We start from the raw sequence: 25,693 nt of genomic DNA on the forward strand, positions 1-25,693 counted from the left end.
GATTACAAGTCGTGCTTGTTCGACAAAAAAATCAAACGCATGACCGAACATCGGATCACGAGCACCATCGACCAGTTGCATACATCCACGATCAACAAAGTGGCGCTTGATCCCCACGACACCAAATTGAGGCTACTCGACTGCAACATCCACACCCGAGAATGGGGATGTCATGACGAGGAAGAAACCTGCTCGCACCATTAGACTTCTGCATCAAAAAAGTACGTATTATTTCTTGCACCACTTTTTTTAAAAAAAAACAATCATTCAGACTAATTTTTGCATTCACACTTTTTTTTATATTTTTCTATCATTTTTTTTAAAGAAAAATAATCATTCACACTTTTTTTTATATTTTTCTATCGTTTTTTTTTAAAAAAAACAATCATTCACACTAATTTTTGCATTTACATTTTTTTTATATTTTTCTATCATATTATGTACACTATTTTGAGGATATTTTATTTTCTTTCAGATGCAGCACCCTACGGAAACTTTTTTACTTCTTACACTTTCTATTCTTAACCAAAATATTTTTCTTCTCTTCAATCATAAAACACACACATTACACACGGAGGTCCTCTGTAGGGAGTTATGGGGGGGGGGTTAAAAAAGAACCCATGAAACTCTACAAAGGCATGGCTTTGTTAGCCGCGGCCATTAGAACTGCGTTGGGCACCACGCACCCTCGCGAGGTTATAGGGGGCCAGGTATCCTAAAAGACAACATTTATTATTTTGTTTGTTTGTTTGCGTCACAATACAGGCGCGCGCGCGCGTGTGTATAACACATCGTGTTTCCCCCGAGAGAGAGGTTTACAAAAATCACGATATACGGAGTTGGAAAATTACGATATGGCGCATTCGCTCGTTACTGTTGCCAGCCATAAATCTCTCTCTCTCTCTCTCTCTCTCTTCATCTTACACCAACGTTGGCATCTCTATTTTTTTAGTTGCAAGTAAATTGCCAACACACTCTAGTTAATAATGCTACATATTATACGCACACACGCACACACATACTATATTACCATCCACCCATCTCTCTCTCTCTTTTACGGCAGTGCCGGCTCTCCTTGTTTAGTATATGTAGGTTGGCAACGCTGATCTTTACTTGAGGGCGGTCAACCGGGTTGATTGCACAAGCAAAATTGCCACCTCCTTGCTTTAGGTTAGGTTAGACCAAAAAAACCTTGGTGATTTTTTTTTTCGAGTGAGGAGTTGGCAACGCTTATCTCCACTTGAGGGCGGTCGACCGGGTTGATTGCACAAGCAAAGTTGCCAGCTCCTTGCTTTAGGTTAGGTTAGAGCAAAAAAGGCTGTGGGTAAGCTGTCGGTTGTTTAACTCTTCCCTTTCTCTTTTTTTTTTCTTGTAAAAGGCTATGGCAAAAGTACCAGTGGGTTGGCAACCTTGCTTTATGCACTGTAAGGCAAGCCTCAAGCAAAATTGCCACCTCCTTGCTTTAGGTTACGTTAGACCAAGAAAAAAAACCTTGGTGATTTTTTTCGAGTGAGGAGTTGGCAACACTGCGAGAAAATACCTCAAGCAAGGTTGCCACCTCCTTGCTTTAGGTTAGGTTATACCCAAAAACAAAAACCCTGGTGATTTTTTCGAGTGAGGAGTTGGTAACACTGCGAGAAAATGGAGCTCATGCCTTACAAGAGCAAACCATTAAGGCGAGCTCCACCGAGCTCCACTTTCGGGCGTTGAATTCTCTATTTGGGTCTACTGATCTTGAAGAGTCCGCAGGTACCGATTCACTTTCACGGTTACCAGTGCGTGCAGAAGATGGCGTCGGGAAGTCACATGGAATTCGACGTGACGACGCAGTTCAACAACATACAGTTCGACATGCCAGATTTCGTCGTGGTGCTCTTTCAGACCGGACGCGATAACAATCAGGAAAAAGATTCCAGTAAATTCGACGACTGCAAGATCAAGAACGTTTATCTCAAGAACGGCAGGAACGAAGTGTTCCCGCGCGAAAATTACAACCTCGACATGACCAAAGACGATTACCTAAAACTTTACGAAGCATTCTCGGCTTACAAACGCGTGACCGAGGGAAGCGTGGACATGTACTACACGCCCAGCGAATTCAAAACACGCAGGCTGATGTTCGTCATCAACACATCTAAGAGAAAGCAGGTGGTGGTCAACGATCGCACCAACATCAAGGTCGTGTGCGAGTTCCACGTTGCCTTGCCTGCCGATACTCTATGTAGCGTCATCCTGATTGCAGAGAAGTCTTTCGCGTACGACGTGAAGAACGAGAGGGTCACAGAGCAGTTTTAAAATATATTGCCTTCGTCGAGCAAGAATGGCTTTTTCTACAATCCCACAATTACAAATTTTTTTTAATCTAAAACATACGCCAAAAGCACTCCAATAGGTTTTTTGCAGAGTTTTTAGGATCAAATCGAATTTCTTAAACAAATTTGAGGGGGCGGCGCGCTTTGCTTGTACTCTCTCTTCCAAGCTCTATCCTATATTTTTTGTTCACTGAACAATGTGTGCCCTTCACACGAGGCACAGTCGCTACAATATCATTTTTTTTTTTTTGCATCATGAGGAGAAAAAAACATCGTAGCATTGGAGGGCCCAAAAAACATCGTAGGAGAGAGAGGTGTCCCGTTTAGGTCGTAGCAAGGGGGGGGGGCACACACATTGTAGAAGATCACACATGAGAGTTTAAAAAAAAACAACACATCGTGGCAGATTACGCTGAGAGTACAAGGTCGTGTTAGATTACACTAAGGGACCTTACAGTAAGAGGAGACAGCCTCCTTATAGGAAAATGTCGTAAGTCATTTCAAAAATGTAGGTCAAAAGGCGAGGTAGCATAAGAGCAAAATTTTGCAGGAGGTAAAAAATAGCTTAAAAATTGATGCCAGAGCTTTTCTTCTGTCCATTTTTCTCTTATTGTAGGTTAGTTTAGTCCGTAAAACGGATTACGCTGAGAGCAGAAGCCTAAATATTAGCAGGTCGTGGTAGATTACACTAAGGAACCTTACAGTAAGAGGAGACAGCCTCCTTATAGGAAAATATCGTAAGTCATTTCAAAAGTAGGTCAAAGGGCGAGTTAGCATAAGAGCAAAATTTGCAGGAGGTAAAAAATAGCTTAAAAAGTGATGCCAGAGCTTTTTCTGTCCATTTTTCTCTCATTGTAGGTTAGTTTAGTGCGTAAAACGTCGTAAAATAAAAAGTAGGTCAAAGGGTACGTCCAGAACGTTGGGTTCCACCTACTACCTAAGTAGGTCAGTAGAGGCTCTCGTGTAGTTTAGCACGAATAAAATGGATAGGTTAAGTTATATCACGTAAGATCGTGATATACTTACCAAGTGCGAGGTGGGAAAAAAATAATGCAGTGAAAATTTGTACTAAAACATCGCTGAACGCTAAAACGTTGACAAAAAATTGTCAAAATATGTCAAAAAGTGATATTCAAGTGATAAAAAAAGAGGATACCTACAAAGTGCTACTTTGAAACAATAAGTTTACACTACTTGTGGTTTAAAGTTTGATTGCTGTAAGTGTGTTTTTAAAAATATACCTTACATATAGGTGAATAGGAAGTTTTCATTTTCACGCATTGTGATCGCAGGAGTCTTTTGTCACGACATGAGGAGCAAAGGGAAAGATTCCACGTTAGACTGAAAGGTACGTAACAATCCCACTCATTCTCGTAACATTGAAAACGATTAGTTACCTTTTAACTTTTCCAATGTGTGTCAAATTTTCTTTAATTTGTTTCACTTACACACGTATTATAATTCGCCTTTGAGATTAACCTAAAACATGAGAAAATCAACCGTTCATGACCAAAAAGTTCAAAAATCAAATTATGATACGCCTATTATTATGTTCAATAATGATTATTTGAATCTGACTACTTGTTTATGCACAGAAAAGCTAATCCGGACTAGACCTATAGTGTGCAATGAGCCTTCACCGGGTATCGAATCCGGGACCCCTTGATAACAAGGCGACAACGTTCTAATCACTACACCATCGGGAAGCTCCCAATAATAATGAAGATGATGAGAATGACGATGAAAAAATTATACTGACCAAATTAATAACAATAGCAATTTGGGTTAACTGAAGGATGTTTCTTTACTCATATAAATTGCTTCTCCTTCCACAGAAATCATTCAACGTCTGTGGTTGCCCCTCATTAGTCTAGAATTTCCCTTTCTCTTCCGCTGAATCCGGCTTTTATTATTATTATTATTATCTATTACATGGAAAACGAAACACAGCCATCGATACATCATTGTACACCTATTGATAAGCACCAGCAAGTACTCGCATTATGCCAAGTTCTGGATTTGTATTTATCTTATTTTACAGTTATTTTCTGCCAGTTTGTATAATCGCGACGATGCTGATGAGTTGTTATTAGATGAAATTATAGAAGGGACTTGTGCGGTGCTGAAATCAAAAGCCAGACACCCAACGTGCTCGATCACTGAGGCGGTGTGCAGTTCTGGAGTAAGTTGATGGTATTCTTGTATGTTCAATTCTCCTTCCTTATTGATCATTATATGAATGGTAGAGAAGGTTTACAATGTTACAATACAATAATGCTGATAATGAATAAATAACCAACGCAGTTTGTTTATATATGTATTCCTTAATTTTGGTAAAGAATATGAAATGAGCAAATTTTGAGTAATAGCAATGAGACTGTGGCTGAATGGGCAATTTACAAAGTTTTCATAGTGAAACTAATGATGAGCATGCAAGTCTGCCATTGTAGAATTAAATTTCTGCATCTGGGTAAAGTATATCATGTTTTACAGTAAATGTACTTTCGTAGATAACGATAATTCAACACTACAATTACATAATATCAAAAGCGTAATCCCGGTAAGGAATACCCATGTCTTCGGCACTGGCGTATTCAGGAATTTCTTAAGGAAGGTATGGCTGAAAGGTATAGGCTATGACTTTTAGCTATTATACTCGATGAGCATCACAATTTTCAATTGTCCCGCATCCCCGCACCCCCAATTAAAAATTACTTTCCGAATTTCTATGAGAAATATGGTTTGCTAACTGTATATCAACTACTGGTAATTTTATCTCAAAGCGATGAACTGGGTAATTTATACTATTTCACACGTTATTCACGGTCTAGATATGTTCAGTCAGAATTATAGGCAAGATTTCAATTTTTAGTGCTCAACAATCCGTCTCCAACGAATTAGTATACCCTAAAAACCTGTAATAATATTTTGAAAGGAAACAAGAAAAGTTTAAAATAATACCTCTCTTTGTATTGAACTTATTGTTTTAAAGCGTACAATAGGAGAATGTTTTCAAATCAAGCTAACTTACGTTCCAGGTACGGACTTGCATCCGGATTTATATGCGTGTAAACTTCTGCTGGCGGACCGATTGTTCAGCAAGGCTCGTTAGAAAGTTATTTTCTGTCTCTTGGGCTTGAGAGGAAACATGTTCTGCTTTCGTAAGGAACATTTCTTAATATATTTTTCTTCGTTTCTTTTGTAGTGTATTACTTAGGTTTCTGACCTTAGAATGGTTATTAAATATGAATGTTTCCTTACTATTGCTTCTGTGTTTTGAATCATCTCATGTCTCTCGATTTCATTTAATAAATTAAGTAGTTGTGGATGAAAATGGGATGCAACTTATCACAACTGAAGAACTGGGCAAATGGAAGCAAATGAAGGGTGAAGGAGAATAAACAACAGAGTTTTTTCTACATTTTTTAAAAATGTATTATTTTAAATTATATAGATTCAAATCTTTGATAATAATACTAATTTCAAAGCAGCACTTTAAAATAAGAGACGTTGGAGTATTTTCAATCACATCTGGTGTCGGCAAGAGAGAAAAATTAGAGAAGAGGCAGAAAGGGGCGGGAATATTTTCTACGTGGCACAAGATCGTGTATCTCTCTATTATCTTTTAGTATAGAACTGTGAAATACGTGTTGTTTGCGGCAGAAGTGAGACGAAGGTATCAATATGGTAAGTTATGCTTCAGTTCTCTTCTAAAATTATATTGTATTTTATATGTTAGCTTTTAGTACAGTTAGGTTTCTAAAAGAACCAGAAATTTGCGAGATGAAGGACAAACAGAATGATTTTTAAGTTGTTGACATTAAAGAGTGGGGGGAGGGGGGTCCTTAGGTTCTCTGAGGCAAAAACTCGCTAGTTATGCTACTGGATAAATAGAGTACAGTATGACTTTCTGAAGATTTATGAAATAAATGTGGACGTGGGTGTTCCTTTGCCTGTGGTCCTTTTTATTTCATCTATTGGCCATTCATCCTCATGGTCGTAATTAGCCGCGAATTGTAGAAAGCAAAGCAAGATAACGAAAGTATAGATATAAACGAATAGTGACTAGGGTGAGTATATTTATGCAAGTACTATGTTTTCTTCCTCGTTAAATTTGTAAGCCATAAGCACATATTGTTTCAGAGTGTTGGACTATTCCAACGAAATTATCTGCATGCTGCTAGTGACGTATTTATAATTTTATTTCTGTGGAAAAGTTATTTTTACTAGTAAAATATGTGTCTCAAGATTACACACTACATGATTGCATTGCACTTGTAACATTCATAATATATACGTACATGCTACTTTACCAAATGAGAAGCTATAAGCCATCACTTAGCCATAACAATAATATTATTTTTAGTTCTAGGACACTTTGTGGTGCCATTAGCCGATGGCCACCATAAATAAATATTGTATTTAAAGTGATGAGTACATACAATATAGCTCTTAGGAGTCGTAACGGCATATAGAAGGAATAGTCTTACACAACTATTGAGTCAAGTATACTTTGTGTAGTTTTATTGTCTTACTTCATCTACTATATATGAGGGTGATAGAGTGCTAAAATATTACAGTTTTCAACCTGATATATCCAAGAAATTGGTTGTCTTGGATTTTAGATGGACTGTTTGTTAGGGTGGTTCATTTCTTATGGGTTAAAAGAGACTCCCTGGTACTTGACGTTCTCCACAAGAATCTAAACTTACAGCACATCACTCTGGAGCACATCGAAAGATCTCACCGCCTTGGCCCTCAAAGAAGAACCGCCGCCGATGCCGTCCGTGAAGGAAGGAGGCCCATCATCTTTCGTCTGACCAGCTACCGCACCAGGGACGAAGTTTGGAGGCGGAAGAAATCTCTGAAAGATACGAAGCTGCTCATCACCGAATCCCTGACGTCCGTGTGACAATATGTGTTGCGGAGGGCAAAAGACCGCCACGGCCAACGGAACGTGTGGACCCAAGATGGAAGAATTATCATACTCTTACCGACTGGCCGGAAAGTATCCGTCACAACACTAGCGGCACTTGACAACATGAAATAAATGCGGGAGGAAAAGTAAATTTGCAATAAGGAATCATTAGTGTATGTTTAAATAATGCAACTGTGTGTGTGTTGTGTGTTATGTGTTTTTATTGTGTACAAGCGCTTGAAACTATTTTATCTTTGCGTATCAATTTTTCATCCTTGTGCATACGTTCCGTCCATGTGAGTGTCTTTAAATTTAAATCTAATGGAAGTGTATTATTATTTCTGTGTTCACTGCACCTGCCTTTCATCAACGCTACTTTTATGGTAAGTCAAATCTTTTTTAAACTAATTATATATGTAATCTCTTTTAAAATGTGTGCTTTCCATCCATTTGTCGGCACTTCTAAAAACCGTAAGCAATATTATGGCGGATAGAGACGATCTGTGTAATGTAAATCCGGCAACGCCGACGTCGAACTTCTTCAACCAACTTTGCAACATTTGTATCTCTCCAACAAACAGCGACAATGGCCTTTCCTACTTAACTGCAGCGCTACAAACGGAAACGGTTTATCCATATTCTGGGCCGCAGCTGAATCTTGCACCCGGCAGCTTTAACGCAATTCATATCAACGCGCAAAGTATTCTCGCTCATTTCCTAGAAGTAGAAAATATAATTCATATAAACAAAGACGTACATGCCTTACTGGTCTCGGAAACATGGTTGAAGGAGAGTCTTTCGGACGATCTGGTGCATCTGCCGGGATTTCGTTTATTTAGGAAAGACAGAATCGGAAAGAGGGGAGGGGGAGTGGCAATTTATTTGCGCGAGGACGTCCCTGCCAAAATTATCTCAAAGTCGCCCGATGCCTATGACGGTTCATCGGAATATATAATCCTCCAAATCAGTATCTGTCAACAAAAACTCCTCCTGGCGGTAGTCTATCGTCCACCTTGCACTCGCCTTGATAACTTCGAGAACGACGTTGCAAACTTTCTACCAAAATATTCACACACGATCGTTCTGGGAGATATGAATACCGACCTATGTAGCAAAAAAGAAAAGGTTATAGAATTCCGTGACACGTTCTCTGCTTTAAATCTTTCCATATGCCATTTAAATCCAACCCACCACACGGCCACTTCCGACTCATGGCTTGACGTCATCTTGGTTTCTGACGAAAATCGTGTAACGCGCCATGGCCAAATACCAGTGCCTGGAATTTCGTACCACGATTTAATTTACGTGTCCTATTATCTTCGCGTTCCTAAATATAAAGCAAAACAAGTTCCATATAGAGACTTCAAAAACATTAATGAAGCCCGCCTAAATGAAGACGCTGCCCTTTTACCATGGCATTTAATCAGTACGTTACCTACAGTGGATGAGCAAGTTTCATTGTTAAATACCTTTATCCTCCAATTGTACGATAAACATGCTCCACTCAGGAAGAAGCGTGTTTCGCGTCCCGCTGCTCCCTGGCTGACGGACGAGTTGCATCGGCTTATGGAAATGCTTGACAAAGCGTACACCAAATATAGGAAGGGGATAAAGGTTGGTGATCATAACACATCCATCTTTAAATTACAGAATCCTGAGGAACCGTTGCACCCAGGAAGTACGAAAATCAAAGCGCCGATTCGCGTCTGAACTACTAACATACGAAAGCAAACCTGACGTCCTCTGGAAAAAATTGAAAATACTGGGAGTTGGGAAGCGGAGAAACCACGAATCCATTAATAAATTCCCACCGGAAGTATTGAACGATAACTTTTGTGATCTTCCGATCGTCGATGATAATGTGAAACACGAAACGATTCGTAACATTGAAACACACTCCACAACTGCTCCAAAATTTTGTTTTTCTTATTTTTCGCCAGAACAGGTCAGAAAATAGTTACAGAAGATAAAGTCATCGGCCGTAGGAGTAGATGAAATTTCTATCCTCATGATTAAAAAAAATCTCTACCACGTACTTGCTCCTATCACTCATATTTTTAATTTTTCTTTAATTACCGGCGCATTTCCCTCGTCTTGGAAACTCGCCCTGGTACGCCCTATACCTAAAACAAACAACATAATAAACGTCAACGATTACCGACAAATCAGCATCCTCCCAGCCTTGTCTAAAGCACTAGAGCATCTCGTCAGCGATCAAACCCGGGACTTTCTAACACGAAATAATTTAATAGATCCTCTTCAGTCTGGCTTTCGAAGCAACCACAGCACTTGCACGGCTCTTGTCAACGTAACCGATGACATGAGGCTAGCCATGGACAATAAACAACTTACGATTCTGGTACTTCTAGACTTTACAAAAGCTTTTCAGACAATTGATCATGAAATTCTACTCGCTAAATTATCATCGATATTCAATTTTTCCGACTCCGCGGTTAATTGGTTCTACTCCTATCTACAAGAACGTCAACAATGTGTCGTTGACCTATATGGAAAATCGTCGTGGAAAAACATTCCATGTGGTGTCCCTCAAGGCACTGCACTCGGCCCCCTCTTATTTGCTCTGTATATAAACGAGCTCCCGACGGTGCTTAACTGCTGTAAATACCATATCTATGCCGACGATTTTCAGTTATATTTCTCTTTCCCCCCGCAAGAAATACTGCATGCAATAGAAATTGTGAACAATGACCTTAAACAAATAAGTACTTGGTCTGCACACCATGGCTTACATCTAAACCCGACTACAACCCAGTGTATTCTTGTAGGTTCCCCTAGAATTTTGAGCAAAATAGATAAATCTAGCCTCCCTAGACTCAACGTAAATGATATTCATCTGTCCTTCTCCACTACTGTTAAGAATCTGGGTGTGATACTCAACCACCATCTCCTTGGGCAGAGCAAGTTAACTCTGTATCTAGAAGAGCTTTCGGTGCATTGCATTCACTCTATCGGCTCAAAAACTTCCTCCCTGAACGCATAAAAATTAAACTGGTCCAGTCTCTTGTATTTCTAATTGTTGACTATTGCGACATTGCTTTCTTGGATGTCAATCACGAGCAAGCTAAACGACTGCAGCGAATTCAAAATGCCTGCATTCGTTTCGTTTTCGATCTAAAATATTCAGAGCATTTGACATCGTACTTTGCGAAGGTCGAGTGGCTTAAATTAAGCGATAAACGTAATTTTCATAAGTTAATTTTACTGTACAAAATCCTCCAATTAAAAGACCCGCAATATCTCTATAACCGATTTCAACATCTTTCCGACTTTCACAGCCGCAACACCAGATCGCGCGAAAGGTCTCTGCTCTCCATTCCACTCCACAAATCCAACTTTTATGCAAATTCTTTTACTGTTAACTCAGCAGGCCTTTGGTACAAGTTGACACCTGAAATTCATGTCTCTTCCTCAATTATGACGTTCAAAAAATTGTTAAAGTTACACATATTATACAATGAAAATTAAATGTTTGATTTCCCTAATAATATGGCGGGTGCAGAGAATGATAGAAGGACGTAAGGCACAAAAATTATTTAGCGTAATAGTTAAGATGAATTATCGTCAAAGTATATCGTTTTGGACTGTGTTTTAAGTATGTGTAATATTGGACTGTGCTTAAGAAATTGTAGTGTTATGTATATGCTTGTAGCCTACGTGTGTAAGGGCAAAAATATGTATGTGTGTGTGTGAGTGTGTGTGCCCGTATCTATAGGTTAGATTACCTTTCTTATATGTAATTTTTCTTTGTATTTTTTATTTCTCTGTAATTTTTATATTTTTTCTTTATTTTTTCAATATTTTAATTATTTCATATTCAATTTTTTTGTAAACATGGTCAAGTGGAAGAAAAGGCTCCACAGCCTTAACTTCGCCATGTAAAACAAGACGAAATAAATAAATAAATAAAATAAATAAGTTTTAGCACATACGTTCCACAAGCTTGTTTTTGTTCCTTTATAAAAGAGAAGCGTGTATGCAAAAAAACTAGCCCATTCGAAGCATATTTAGAGGTCGCTAGGATTTGTAAGTAAAATAAAGTAAGAAATCACCACTCAATAATTTTAGCCAATATGAGAATATAACATAAAATAATGTTTGTCATTACCAAATATTTTTTTAAACGTTTTCAGAAATATTTAGGGAAGAACCGACACTTTCTATACCGGAATATTGTATTTATTTTTATGTTTTGTGATTTTTCATTTGAAGGAATATTGCTTAATTTTGATGTTGAAATTTTGACCAGACTATTCATTCATCGCCACTCAAAGTATATTGCTTTAAATCAATTATAGTTTTTCTTTGTTTTTCAGACAAGATATGACTTCCACTAATACTTCAAAATCCACAAGATCATCAACTCTAGTGTGGTTAATTGGAAAACCAACAGCAACACTTTCATGTACAAGACTACCATCAAAAGGGGACGTGCTCAGAGTGTTTCAATTTCACCATGTAGAGGAAAATCAAACTGTTAAGAAATGTATGAAGGCTGCAGCCGAATCCGTTTCGAAGATATGGGAAAGGGCAAGAATTTCTAGTCAAAGATTAGACTCAGTGGAGAGAAAACTTAGAAAACTTGTGGACGAATATTTGCTGTTAAAAAATAATAGGAAATCGATCTTGAAAGCTGTCGCATGAAAGAAGAAATATTTAAAGGAGACCTGGTAGAAATATTTGACATAGTTATTAAGGATGCATTGAAGATAATGAAGAATGAAGACGACAAAATATTTCTTCAAATACAGCGAGAAGACACAATGAGCTGCAGTATTGCAGGAGTAGACAAGTGCTTAACAGACAAAGAAATTCGGAAGCAGAAGAGAGAAAAAGAAGCTGAGGCTAGACGACGACGCAATGAGGAAGATACACATGCAGGTGAAGAAGTTGTAGCATCTGTTTCCGGAATAACAGATTCTTGTGAAGGAAACTCCAACTCTTCGTCAGATGATGAGTTTCAACTCACATCTACTTCGAGCAGCATTAAAAAGCCTAAGACGAGAACAAATGTCTTTACCAAGGATGTTGTGGCATCTATTGACCGTGCTAACCTTTCTGATCGGAATGCAATGTTTGTAATTGGGGCTGTAGCTCAGTCTGTAGGAAAGCCAGTAGCAGACATATCTTTATCTCGTAACACAATACATCGCAAAAGACAAACGATTCGTCAGTTTGTTGAAGAAACAGACAAGGCCTCATTCTCTCCCCAACACCCTCTTGTTTTACACTGGGATGGTAAATTGCTACCGAACATTGTTGGTGGAATGCAAAAAGTGGATCGAGTTGCTGTCCTTGTCACTGGTAACGGTTTAGAAAAACTATTGGCGGTTCCAGAGATTAAGAATGGTACAGGTGAACAACAGGCCACGCTTGCTTGAACGTTCTTCATGGGTGGGTGGGTGTTAAAGAACAAAGTGTGCTATGATACGACAGCATCTAACACGGGGTTAATTTTGGTTGTATGCTCTTTAATTGAAAAGGGTCTTGCTAAAGAGCTTGTTTGGATAGCTTGCCGGCACCATATTTTTGAAATCATGCTCTCTAGTGTTTTTAGAGAAGTGTTTGGATCAAGTGGGAGACCAGATGTGATTTCTTTTAAACGTTTCGAGAAACAATGGTCGGGTTTTTGATAAAAAAGAATTTTACTACAGAATGTGACAACTTGTTTAATACTGAGAACCTCCTTAAACTCCGTCATTAAATGCATAACTACTTGTACTACACCGATGCTATGAAAATGCAACAGCCTAGAGACGACTACCTCGAACTGCTAAGCCTGTGTCAGATATTTCTCGAAATGGCAGATACAACCGAAGTTAAGTTTCGTGCCTTAACTTCTTGCCTTCTTGCCTTAAAATTTACATGTTCCAGGAACAGTTCATTCTTACCACAGCAGAGAAGTATGCCTATTTGTAAGTCTCGTCTATGGTCGTTACTGGAACGAAGCTCCCATAGCTGCAAGAGCCCTTTTGAACGACGCCAATCTCCTTGAACAGATTAAAGATTACCCTAATCGTAAGATTTGAACTGCTGCATCAGCAGCATTTCGTAGCCACCTCTGGTATTTTTCTGAACATTTAGTTGCACTTTATTTTTTGATTTGCGACTTAGTGATAAGTGTAAAAGGGAAATGGTGAAAAATCTTCAGCGACCATCAAAAGTAAAAGCTTTTCGCAGACTTGGAAAAACTTTCAATCATCAGCATCTACTCCAGTCTTTTATTACAGAGCGCTCAACTGTTCTTCTCGATTTGTTACTCAATGATGGACGGGAAAAGGCAGCATCATTTTTAGTAAAGGATCCTACAGAGTGGCCTACAGATGCAGTTTATGTTGAAATGCAAGAATAGGTTCGTCAACTGAAGGTTGTTAAAGATTGCGCAGAGCGTGGAATTGCTCTAATTCAAAAATTCAACTCTAGTGTTACAAAAGATGTTAAACAAAAACAATATCTCCTCCGGCTGATTGATCTACAACAATTTCCTGATGCTTCGAAATCTAATGTGATGACAATGACTTCGGGAGATAAAAAAACCCACTGAATAATGCAGAATATAGACAATTTATACATTTTGATTTCTTTTATTCTCTTTCATACATTAACACCAAAAACAGCTCTTTTCTTACTTTTCACCTTACTCCTAACAGCGATCAATCCTAGCGACCACTAAATATTTTTCAATTTAGTAGAAATTTTACAGAGGGGTAACTTATGTGATTTCAAACAGGGGCAACCTTGTGGAGAACCAAAATTCCAAACTTAAAGAAATGGACCACCCTAGTACGAGTATGCATACGTAACCAACATCATTGTTCCGGAACTCCAAACCAGCAATGTCAATTGGAATATAATGAAGAATGAAAGAGGAAAGAAAAGAAAAACAGGGAAACCGAAATTCAACAGATATGACGTCCTGGTGTAAATTCCAGGTACTATGAGGTTCTTATCTAATTCTCCTCCGTTTTGCTGCTTCCCATCGTCCAAATAACATGGTGTAGGCTGATGGAGGTTTTACTTTAGGCGTCCTCCTTTATATAAGTACATACTTTGTATATTCATAATTTGCATCCAATCATCATTAATTCTCAAAGTCGCAATTAGCCAAAAGTTCCCAAATAATAAAGTAAAAGGCAATAACTTTGTTCCAAATAGTGTTAGTCTTTTTTGGTCGCTCATGCGTTTATTTTTATATTTATAGAGACATCCGAAAATGCAACAGACACAATCCCCGAGGAGTCATTTTTTCAATGCATTATTGCCTTGGCTGCTTTAGAGATCATAATATCCTCGATCAGCGTCATTCTCTTCATCGTAACATGCATCGGGTACATTGGCAAGCGTATTTGCGGAGGTAAGGTTGGAAAGACAACTGTTGTTGCAGGCCCGGTAAGTGTCACCATAAGTCTTTATTTAAGTGCTTAAGTTAATAAGAAATACTTTAGTTGTTTTCAAGCTAAAAAAAATACATGCAAGAATTTAGCAGAAAATATAATAATATATCAATAGGCTTTTGGTTGACTAAAAATGCTTATATCTTGAAACAGAAAAAACAAATTGAGAAGTGTGGGAGGAATTTTCTTCTCAAGCGAACAAGTTAAAGGAAGGAAGGAAAACAAAGAGTTAAGGTTTTCTTATGTAACTCGAGTATTGTGAGAGCATGAAAGTGCATCGCCGGAAGTGTTAAAATTTTCAAAGCCGAATATGAAAAGCTAATTTCAGAGCCGCGGTGGTCTAGTTGATGTCGACCTCCGTGGCGGAGTTGTGAGCGCAGTACGCTACGGCACCGGGGGTCCCGGGTTTAAATCCCGGGTGGGACATGGATGTTTGTGATTGTCTGTCCTGAATGAAATACTTAAGATTTGAGATTAATTGATGTCAAGTTTGTGTGAGGAAAGCTGCCTCTCAGGGCATTTCCTTAATAATAATAATGATAAAAAACCCTGTATGGTGTCTAACTGCCACGCGGGATACCCAGCTTCGATTCCCGGGGTGGATGATCTAAGGTCGAAATTTTTCCGGCCTTGTCACCGTATAAAGCGGCTCTGGAGCTCACCCAGGCACAAATCAATGGGTGCCTTGGGGCAACCCTGGGCTGGTAAGAAATCAAGGATTGACCCGCGCCTGTGACCTCTTCCTTTCTGTTGCATGTTAGTGTATTTTTTTTCGTCGAGGCTGCGTGATTCATACTTCGGCTATTAAGCAAAGCAGTAAGATCTCGCTTAGGTTATTTAAAGCCATATGGAGAAAGTCTCATCTCTGCGAGAACAACTACTATCTACTTATCTAGTCTTCCTATATTATTTCATCTTACGGCATGACTGCTAAAGTGTGTTTCCAAGGTAAGTTTAGTGCTTAGTAACATGAAAACGTGTAAAAGATACTTCTTTCTATTTTGACATAAAGCATCATTTCATCAGGTGTTGGAATATCCTACTCTTGAAGGACAAAATGTTTACTTTCCTTGGTACAAATCGATTGAAGTTTTAGCTGTGACTTGATCCGAAGTCCTGTGAATCTGTTCAACAGGAGCTCGTGTAAAATTATTTCAGATTAAGGATCCCAATCCCGAATCGATATCGTCGAGAATGAGAGAGAGATCTCAAATCAAGACGACAAGAAACTTAATGCCCGAGACTTGGGAATGATATTTGAATTATTTACCTAAACCAAATTTAACTTACTGTGCCACGTATTCAGATATACCAAGCTAATATCTACACCATTATTTGCATTTTGTTTATTTTAATCAAAAAGTTAATCCATTACGTGGCCATTTTGTACATGTGTGCGTGGTTTGAGACGTCAAACAGAAAAGCGTATTAAGAAAAGTTATTTGCATTCAAGTCCTTGTAGCGTTGCCGCCTTGTAATCAAGGGGTCCCGGGTTCGATACTCGGTGGAGGCACATAGTGGTTTGGATCCCACTTTAAACTGTAGGTCCAGTCTTGATTAGCCTTACTGAATTTTATCTTATATTTTATATTTCATCTTATTTGGTAGCTCTTTTCTACCAATTTTAGCCAATCGAGACAGTGAGGATCACTAATGATAAAACAACATTTTTTGAAGGAGCACCCGGAAAATTTGCGAGAGCATACGTCTTTAACTTAGCAGGCTAGGTCACCGAGGTGGCACTTTGAATTCATCATTATGGTAGACCGGTGGGGGGGGGGGGGAATCGGGTCACTTTTTAAAAACAGTTGTTTTTCTTGGTAAAAATGATATTTTCTTGAGGGAACTATATAGTCAATACAAAAGCAAACTTTCAAGCACCTAATCAAAGTCACACGGTTATTTTATTGTTTGCACATATATACTGCACATGCAAACTGCTTGCCTCTAAAGGCTTTAACTAAACTTCCGTGATACCACAATTTACATTCCTGCCATTGAATCCAGTCACTTGCCTTCTGACTCCTTTATCGATGTATGCCATTTTACAGAAGTTGCAAAGCGATTCTTCTTCTTCCACCTCCTCTTAGGTATTTTCTTCTGCTTTACTGGAATCGGTCTAGTTCTCCGTTCTCTTGTTTCCCTCATTTTGTAACGTATAATATAATTACTGGGGAAAATACAGCATTTTTGCACATTTTAGAATTCACAAATTATATATTTCACATTTTTAAACATAACTATTTTCTCATGTTATCAACATTACAAGTAGGGGCACTGTACCTATATTAATTAGAACAATAAGGGGTTGAAGTTAATGCAAAAACAGTCCAGATATTAATAAAGACATTCGCTACGAGACTCGGCGACAAGCGGCCCGGCATCAGATCTTGTCTTTCCCGGTGAACGGGTCCGCGACAGTCGGTAGAGTCGGCTATTCAAATTACAGTTTACATATTGTGTACTAACTTTGACTACAGAAGGTGATGAAAATGATGTCCCTCTGCTGCAACACATTCCTGGCATCTCCGAAAAAAAAATGGCATTTACACGTGCAAGTTAGTCTACTGTAATTCTCGTACAATACTCTCTTTTAACTCACGGATGGTGTGTGAATTGTCTATGTATACTTTATTTTTTAGATTTCTCATTTTTATTTCGAGGTTTAATATACTGGTCCTATGTGGAACGGAACGGAAATTTCGTCGCACTTCTCCACAATTCCTCTTTCCGAAGTAACACTCGACAAGATAAATCCTTTGTTGTAATGTAAACTTTTGTGGTGCCATATTAAGCCACAATCTTCAACATACGGACACGACACAACACAACTTCCGAGGGAGGATTATTCTGGCGTCAGTCTGCAACGTCAACAGAATGGGAAAAAGAGCGAAGGTAGGGAGAGCGAAAAAACAGACTGTAGCGTGCGACTGTCGCGGACCCGTTCGCCGGGAGAGACAAGCTCTGATACCGGGCCGCTTTCAGCCGAGTCTCGTAGCGAATGTCAGGGAATGCTCTGTACAATATTTTCATTGAAAATAATATTTCGTGTTAAAAATGGACTGGCAAGAAATCTTAAAACACTTGCATGACCACCGACTCTCTTGCCATGGGTCAGAACTAACATATTTTACAATTCTCGTGGGCAAGTGATATAATAGAACGAAAAATTTGAATTTTATTAATTCTGAAGTGAAATATGAACTAACCAATTTACCCCGCTAAACATAACCATTCTCCAGCGGCTCCGGAGCCCACCCAGCGTCGTACAAAGTGGGTACCTGGAGGAAACTCTGGGGGGTAAAGTCGATCAGGGGCGTGGTGCTGGATTACATGACCCACACCTTCGGCCGTGATCACGAAAGTATGGCCCCTAACTCCACACCCCCTATACACCCCTTCATGGCGTGGTGCAAAGCATAGGGGACCACTTTTCTTTTTAAAAGAGACAGGAACTGCTCTAAATTACATTGTTCAACAAATGCAATCAGTACATAAAAATACCGTGCAAGAGAAACAGGTCTTTACAAAAATCCATTTTACTTTAAATATTACTGTAGCAAATGCCTCAAAAAAACTTAAATTTGAAAATATAGCACTTATTGACTGGTTTTTCACAAGCTGTTAGAGAATGTCACCAACAAAGAAGTCAGACCAGCCTCAATTGACGCTTTTCCTGGGCTCGTAGCATGAAGTGTTCATTTCTTACTGCATGTGGCAGCATAATGTTGAAACTGGAATGAATTATTTATTTTGTCTGTCAGTTATAAGCGGGTAAACTCAAACGACTGGAATTCCCTCGTGTCTCGATTTCCCCCGGTCTACCCTAACGTATTTTTTGGGACAGAGAGTGTAACATAAACTGTCGCGTATTCTTAATGGGCGAATTTATCACAAGGTTACTATGGAAAAAAATCTGAGACTACATTTGTAGAACAATTAGCTTCTTAGATTCGGAATGTATGTGTGTAAAAATAAAAAAGACCAACTGTTTTGACACGCATTAAATCCGAGATTACTCAAATCATACAATTTAAATACTTCAATATCATTGAAAAATTATTCCCTGATGTTTACAATTATGCTACAATCTGCGAATGTACGTTTATATGAAAAAATGCAAATACAATGTTTTGTAGAAATGTCTGTCACGTAAAAATTTAACATGTAGCAGAAATTGTGATTGAATATGACTTAAACTTGCAACTTTCGTAGGTGTCTTCCATAAATGTTAATGAGCACAAGGAACATCTTAAACTTTAAAAATTTGAGTAGCATATCATTTTATCAAGCAGTCCTTTCACTTCGCTTTCCTCTCCGATATTACAGTTCTCCTCTCTCGTGCTTATTATTTTACCCACAGCTATGACTCATTGAATCAGCAAAGAGTTTCCTCCATTGTCACCACGTGCGTAAACAGCACATACACATTTTGATCACGTTTACGTTACAGACAAATATATATTTATACTTTCTTTCGTATGCATGGGCTTAATTTTAAATAGATCAGTCGGTTATGTGCCATTTTGCAATTTCAAGGATCATTTGGTTCAAACTGCGTTGTTTCAGACTTATTATTAGCACGAGATAATATTGGCGGTGGATTCGCATTTCCATAGAATGTTCAAAGCTGATTCACTAGCAAAGAATAAGAGAAAGAAGGAGTGCGTTTGAGAGCTTCCTCTGTCTATGTTTCGAAATTTGTGATAATATGGTAAAATCTCAAGAATTTCCGATCTTAATTATGATTATTTTCTTATTTTCAGGCAGTTATTACTCCGAAGGAAACAGGAAATGATCACATCATATAATAAGAGGAAAGATGGAGGACACCAAACAAACAAATATATATGACAATCGTTAGAATTCAATTCAACTATACATAATTGCATTGACTTGGTTCATTTACAATGGTCTTCAATTTGCTTGATCTCTTTTTCTGCAATTATAATAAACGTAATAAAACTGCCTATAATTTTTAACTATCTTACTGAAATTTAATTTTCTAATCTATATGCTTTGTTGAGAAATTGCAAGCAAAAATTTCGTTACCAACATACCGGATGATTGAAAAGGTTGAGTACAAACTGAAGAAACTGAAGAGGTCGAAATGTAACAATTATACAATAGAAACCCACGTGCTAGGAAGTGATCTGAGCCAGTATAGGTCTGTAAGGGTCAGGAACCACAGGATGAACAACATACCAGTGTTGTTCCAGCCACTTTCCTCAAGAGGGTATCAAACTTCGCGGGGGAATAAGTCATAGGCATCAAATTATAATACTAATATTTTAAAATTGATCCTTACCTCTGATATAAAATTTAATTATATTACGTGTAACTAGGTATAGTTAACTATCATTTTAAGAATGATATTATGAGAATAAAAAAATAAATAAATTGTAGCATACAATAACTTATATTTACAGGAATCTAATGGGTCGACGCTTTTTACAACATATCTGTGAATGGCATCATCGATGAAACTGTTTGTAGGTTCCTTATTCCCCTAAGTTGACACCTTCGCAAAGCATGAGGCGTATCTTGACTCATCGTATTTCTAAATTGTGTTATCGCCCTAGTGATGGTGCTGAATGACCTAAATTTTCTCGTGCTTCCGGTAGCTTTCCAAAATTTAGCTAAAGGTACAAAAATGAACACTCCACCTCTTCTTTGAAGAGTTCCAATATATATTTTTAATCCATTTCACACAATTTCAAAAAGCCCCACCCCAATCTCGGTGAAGTACAATCAATTTTACTTACACTCCGATTGTTGCGGGTACTTAACCTCGCATTGAACACTTTGTTCTGGATGACTTGAGGATGAGTCAGAAACAGTAGCTCAAAATTTGAGAAACATTGGGTGGACTGAATTCTGAGATTTGCTTCATAATTTTAAGCAATAATACGGGTAAGTCAAAATGATGGACCCGATTACAGAAATTCATTCTGTGAAATCTAATAAACATATGTTATTGTGATACATGCGCTTCGAAAGGTTAAGTTTCAAAGTTGAGTTTCCCCGCAGTGTTTCCACTTTCTACAGCTAGGAGTCAGCAGCAAGCAGCGAGGAGGAAAATGGCGTTCACTGAAGAACAGAGATCTTTCTGTGTGCTTGATTATCATGTGAACAAGTCTGTGATTAGTGTGCAACGGCATTTCCGTACCAAATATCGGAGAGAACCACCTACGGGGAAGGCCATTCGTAAGTGGTATGAACATTTAAGTTAAGAGATTCGGGCTGCATCTGTAAACGAAAATCGACTGTCCGTCCGTCGACTGAGGAAGAGACAGTGGAACGAGTGCGCACATGTTTCGTGCGGAGTCCACAGAAGTCCACCTACCGCGCAGCGAGAGAACTTCAACTTTCACAGAAAACTGTCTGGCGGGTTCTGCGGAAACGTTTACAAATGAAACCCTACCGCTTGCAACTAGTTCAAGCCTTAAAAGACACTGATGATGCTTTGCGCACGTCCTTCTGTGCTGATTTCCTCGCATTAATGAAAACGGATGGGTTCTCTGAGAGGTTAATTTACAGTGATGAAGCAACTTTTCACCTTTCAAGGAAAGTGAATAGACAAAACGTAAGGATTTGGGGACTGCTAACCCCCATGAATTTGTGGAACACGAACGCGAGTCTCCCAAAGTGAATGCCTTTTGTGCCATTTCCCATGAAAAGATTTATGGGCCCTTTTCCTTCCATGACCGTACTGTGACAGGACTTGTTTTCCTTGATATGCTGCAACTATAGCTCCTTAATTTTAGTCATTAATGCCTATGTGGAAGATTTTGAATGCCTAATCCGGAAAATTGATGAAAAATCTGTAAATGTTCATAACTTTTACTGCCTATTTTGTATTCTTCGGTGCTTTTTGGGATGTATATTTTGAGATTATAGTGCACATCGATCCTCACCTGACATTAAAGCCCTTGTTTTAACTTACATTAAAATAATACACTTTCTGCACATTTTCTAATAACTACTTTTGGTCAACATTAAATGTGTGTTATCAGTTCTTCAAGGTGCTCCACAAGTATTTTAAAAGCAAGAATTATTCCTGTGACGTAACTTGAAGTCTCTAGGAATATACCCTACGCTCCTCATGTCGTGAGCAAGCGACTGAAAATCTCCTATTGTGATAAACTAAACTCTCGGTTAAACCTTAATCAAATGTTTATTCATCTTGTACTCACTTACAAAAATTTACAAACTTAAAGACCCGCATCGTTATTATTCAAGACATTTCCATACTATTGTATATAAAGATCCTGAAACAGTAAATTCATAGCTTGACACATATACATGTCTTTGGAGCTTTACCTCGGGGACCCCGGAGCACCGGCACTGCTGCCCCAGCCTAGTTACGCCCCTGGTGAGAATGTCTGACAAGATGATGCGGGCTAGATCTTCGTACCCAATCCTGTACATTTACTATTATGTGTAACTTAATTTCTATTAATTAATTAAAATATCACGTTAATCTATTTCCTATGTATAGATTTGTATGCCCAAATGTATACTTATTTTCTAAATTAAAACAACCCAGTCTGTATTTGATTTACAAGGGAAGGAACATTTAGAAATTCATCTAGAAAAGTTTGCCATGTTTACGCATTTTTTAAATGTCTATCCCAGTTTTATTCAACCTTTTTTCTCCGCGTACCTCTAAAGAAACTTTGCCACTCAAGCGTGTACCCCCCCCCTCCTTTCCCGAGTTATCCTTAATTCAGATTATACATAAATACATCTAAAATAAATTATGCAAATCATTACCTATTAAATAATACAGTTTTACTATAAAAAGGATAATTATAAAGTGAAGGAAAATTACGGGTATAGCAAAAATATATTATGAACTTTAATATTTCTTACCTGTTAATGAGATGGCTGAGCTTGTTTTCTGGACACCGGCTCCTCGATTCGTGACTGAATCTTCGTTAGTGCGAGTATCAGTGGTGATTCTGGATTCAGGCGATTTCTGTGTTTCGTTTTGATGGCTGTCAATGCAGAAAAACCCTGCTCACACAAATAAGTGGAGGAGAAGGGAAGAAGGAGTGTGATGGCAGTGTCACTAAGTTAAATATACTCTTTGCCTGCGTAACACCAGAACTCGCAAACAGACACGTTTTCGAATTTTATTTCAAGTGATCTATCAGTGGACATTTCCGGCAGACATTCTTTCAATTTTACAGGAAGATCAGAGGAATTGATGGCGGTGGTGGAAAACGGATTTGTAATCCAATCTTGTGTGTTATGATTTTTCTTAATTTGTGGAAAGTATTTCAAAAACTGTAACTTGAGATTTTCTAGGTGGAATTTGATTATTTCCAGAAGTTCACCAGCAATACTAACATCATTTTGTCCACAATATTCCAACACAGTTGGAAAAACTGCAATATTTCCTTCATTAACGCAATCAATCCAAAGTATTACTTTCTTATAAAATCCTTCACTTTCTCACGGGCTTTAAAAATATTTTTGTCGAAGCCTCGGAGTTGAAGATTGAGATCGTTGAATTTGTTGAATATATCCGTCAAGTAACCTAGTTGGCAAAGCCACTGTTTATTCTCAAGATACGTCACCAGATCGGATTATAATTTTGAAAGGAAACATTTTACGTCATTTTTCAGTTCAAAAAGGCGAGTCAATACTCGTCCTCACGATAACCACCGCACCTCAGTGTGCATAAACAGTTGAGTGTGTGCGGATCCCATCACCTCGCACTTTTTTTTTTTTTAATACGGATGTTCAGTGCACCCGACTTGATTAAGTTGACTACATTTACATCAATGTTCAGCGTTTCGTCTAAATCAGGAGATATTTTTTTTCGCGACAAAATTTTCTCTGTGTATAATGCAATGTTCCCAAATTGTGTGAGGGTTCATTTGGGGAATAAGAGCAAAAAGACCGGTTTTCTGACCTGTCAGTGAAGCAGCACCAACTGTGTACAAACGTACACACCAGTCCCACGACAAATTTAATTCTAATGTTATGAAATTATTAAGAATTTTAAAACTATTCTCTTCTTTTGTATGTTCTGGTAATTGTTTACATCCCAGAATTTCATCACTAATAGCACATTTCTTAACTTCAAAATACCGAACATATATAAGTAGCTCGGCATCATCGGAGACACCCAACGATTCATGGATTTGAATCCCAAATCTTTTGTCCATTTTATTGCTTTCTACTATTTGCTCAACAACATCTTCTGCCATGTCATGAATTCTACACTTGTGTCAGAATTCGGAATTGTTTTTATTACGTTGGCAGAATTTTTTTGTAACATTGTATCTGCTATAATCAAAGCGCCAGTAATGAAAAGAGATTCAACCCCGGTGTAGGTTGATTTATTTTTGGCAACTAACAACGCTAACTCATACGATGTTTGCAGTGCCACCTTTGTTGATTGTATAAAATTCGGTATTACATTTGAACTTTTACCTAAATTTTCCACTTTGTGCCTGGAAAATTCAACTGGTTTGTCTTTAAACTCGTTATGATTGGTTACCAAGTGTCTGTGAAGGAGGGATGGTTTCGTACAGTTATTCGATAAAGTTTGATTACAAATAACGCAGAGGGGAAGAGGTGGATCACACGTATTCGATACAAATCCATATTTAATGTAATACCTGTATTTCAAATTTTTCGAGATTTGCGACTTGCTCGTAGATGGTTCAACACTATTTTCACTGATATCCGGTGGAGGAGGAACCGATTCTGCAGCACTTTTCACTGTCGGTGGTTCAACACTAACGCCACTTTCACTTGTACTGATTTTACGTTTTCCTCTCCTCTTATAATTGATTGATTGATTGATTGATCGATTGATTTAGGTTATTTTACTTCGCTTTTTGTGCCTCTTGGCTAATTTGCGAAGATGGGGATGAGTGATGAAATGATGAAATTGATGAATGGACATTCACAAACAACCAAGCCCCAGCGGGATTCGAACCCGGGACCCTTGGCGTTGCAGCGCGATGTGCTAACCACTCGGCCACAGGGTCCGACTCCTCTTATAATGAATTTATCCATGATGCAACAGAAGCTAAAATCACCACAGTATAACGAGAAACTGAACGTAACTATAAAGAGGTAGAGACGAGAAGAAACCGCACCTTCACACAACAGTCACGAAATAACACTGAACTCCCCTTTCTCTCCCCTCTTCCCTCCCTCTCTTTCTTTCTTTCTCCAGTCCGTAACGTACATTCACAAACGCTCTCATTATTAGCAGCGTTTGAAAGAAACAATTCTAATACCATTCAAAGCACGATTAGCAAGAATGAGCGCAGCTGCAAGATTTCATTGTTGCAAAGAGTAAACAAAAGCGATTCTTGGAAAAAGATGATAATACAAGTTCTGAACATAATAATAAATCAGAGTTAGAATTCTTTAGTCTGGTGATCGGTGGGGGAGTAACATGAAATCCTCAATCGATCCCATTTTATATTTACTTTGAGGAAAATGTTGACAAAGAAATGTCTATTTTCTTTGCTTCCCTTTATTACATTTTCAAGTTATCTCTGTCAGAAACAGTTTTCATTATTTATAATTATTTTAAATTGTGCATACCCCATAAAAAGTCTTCGGGTACCCCCAGGGGTACGAGTACGTCTTCTTCTTAGTTCCATTCAATTGGATATTGTCGCTTGTAAGTGTACCGTTCCATTTTTTTACAGTTATAAAAGGGACAAAATAAGATTAGAAAAGATTTGTGCCTTCCTATGATGTGGATCTGCCAAGAAGCAGATATTCGCCCACTTATCAAGAGTCAAGGAATCAGAAACAAATTACATTGTATAATATTTAATTCACATCGTTAGCTGAAATTATTCAATACAATGACTATAACCTCATGAAAACTCCCACAGCGTGTGCATGCCAATTGAGATTCGATCATCCATCTTCTTATCTAAAATCCGATAATGATGAATTCGTTCCTTTGGAGAAAATGCTGGCAAGAATTCAACAAATCCAGAACACCCAATCCGAAACAATCTAAAAACAGATCACATAAGTAAATTATTTTTCATTTACAATACAGA

The 25,693-nt window shown here is 38.2% G+C and overlaps 1 long non-coding RNA gene across 1 annotated transcript; it reads left to right on the forward strand.

Moving 5' to 3' along the window:
* Nucleotides 1–5,378: 5,378 nt before the first annotated feature.
* LOC145983094 (uncharacterized) lies at nucleotides 5,379–19,624 on the forward strand. The gene is made up of 3 exons (XR_014441222.1): nucleotides 5,379–5,473; nucleotides 14,450–14,637; nucleotides 19,409–19,624. It is a non-coding gene; the product is annotated as an uncharacterized LOC145983094 (long non-coding RNA).
* The last annotated feature ends 6,069 nt before the right edge of the window (nucleotides 19,625–25,693 follow it).

This window comes from Lepisma saccharinum, unplaced genomic scaffold (assembly GCF_977018435.1).
Source record: "Lepisma saccharinum unplaced genomic scaffold, izLepSacc3.1 HAP1_SCAFFOLD_641, whole genome shotgun sequence".
Lineage (NCBI taxonomy): Eukaryota > Metazoa > Arthropoda > Insecta > Zygentoma > Lepismatidae > Lepisma > Lepisma saccharinum.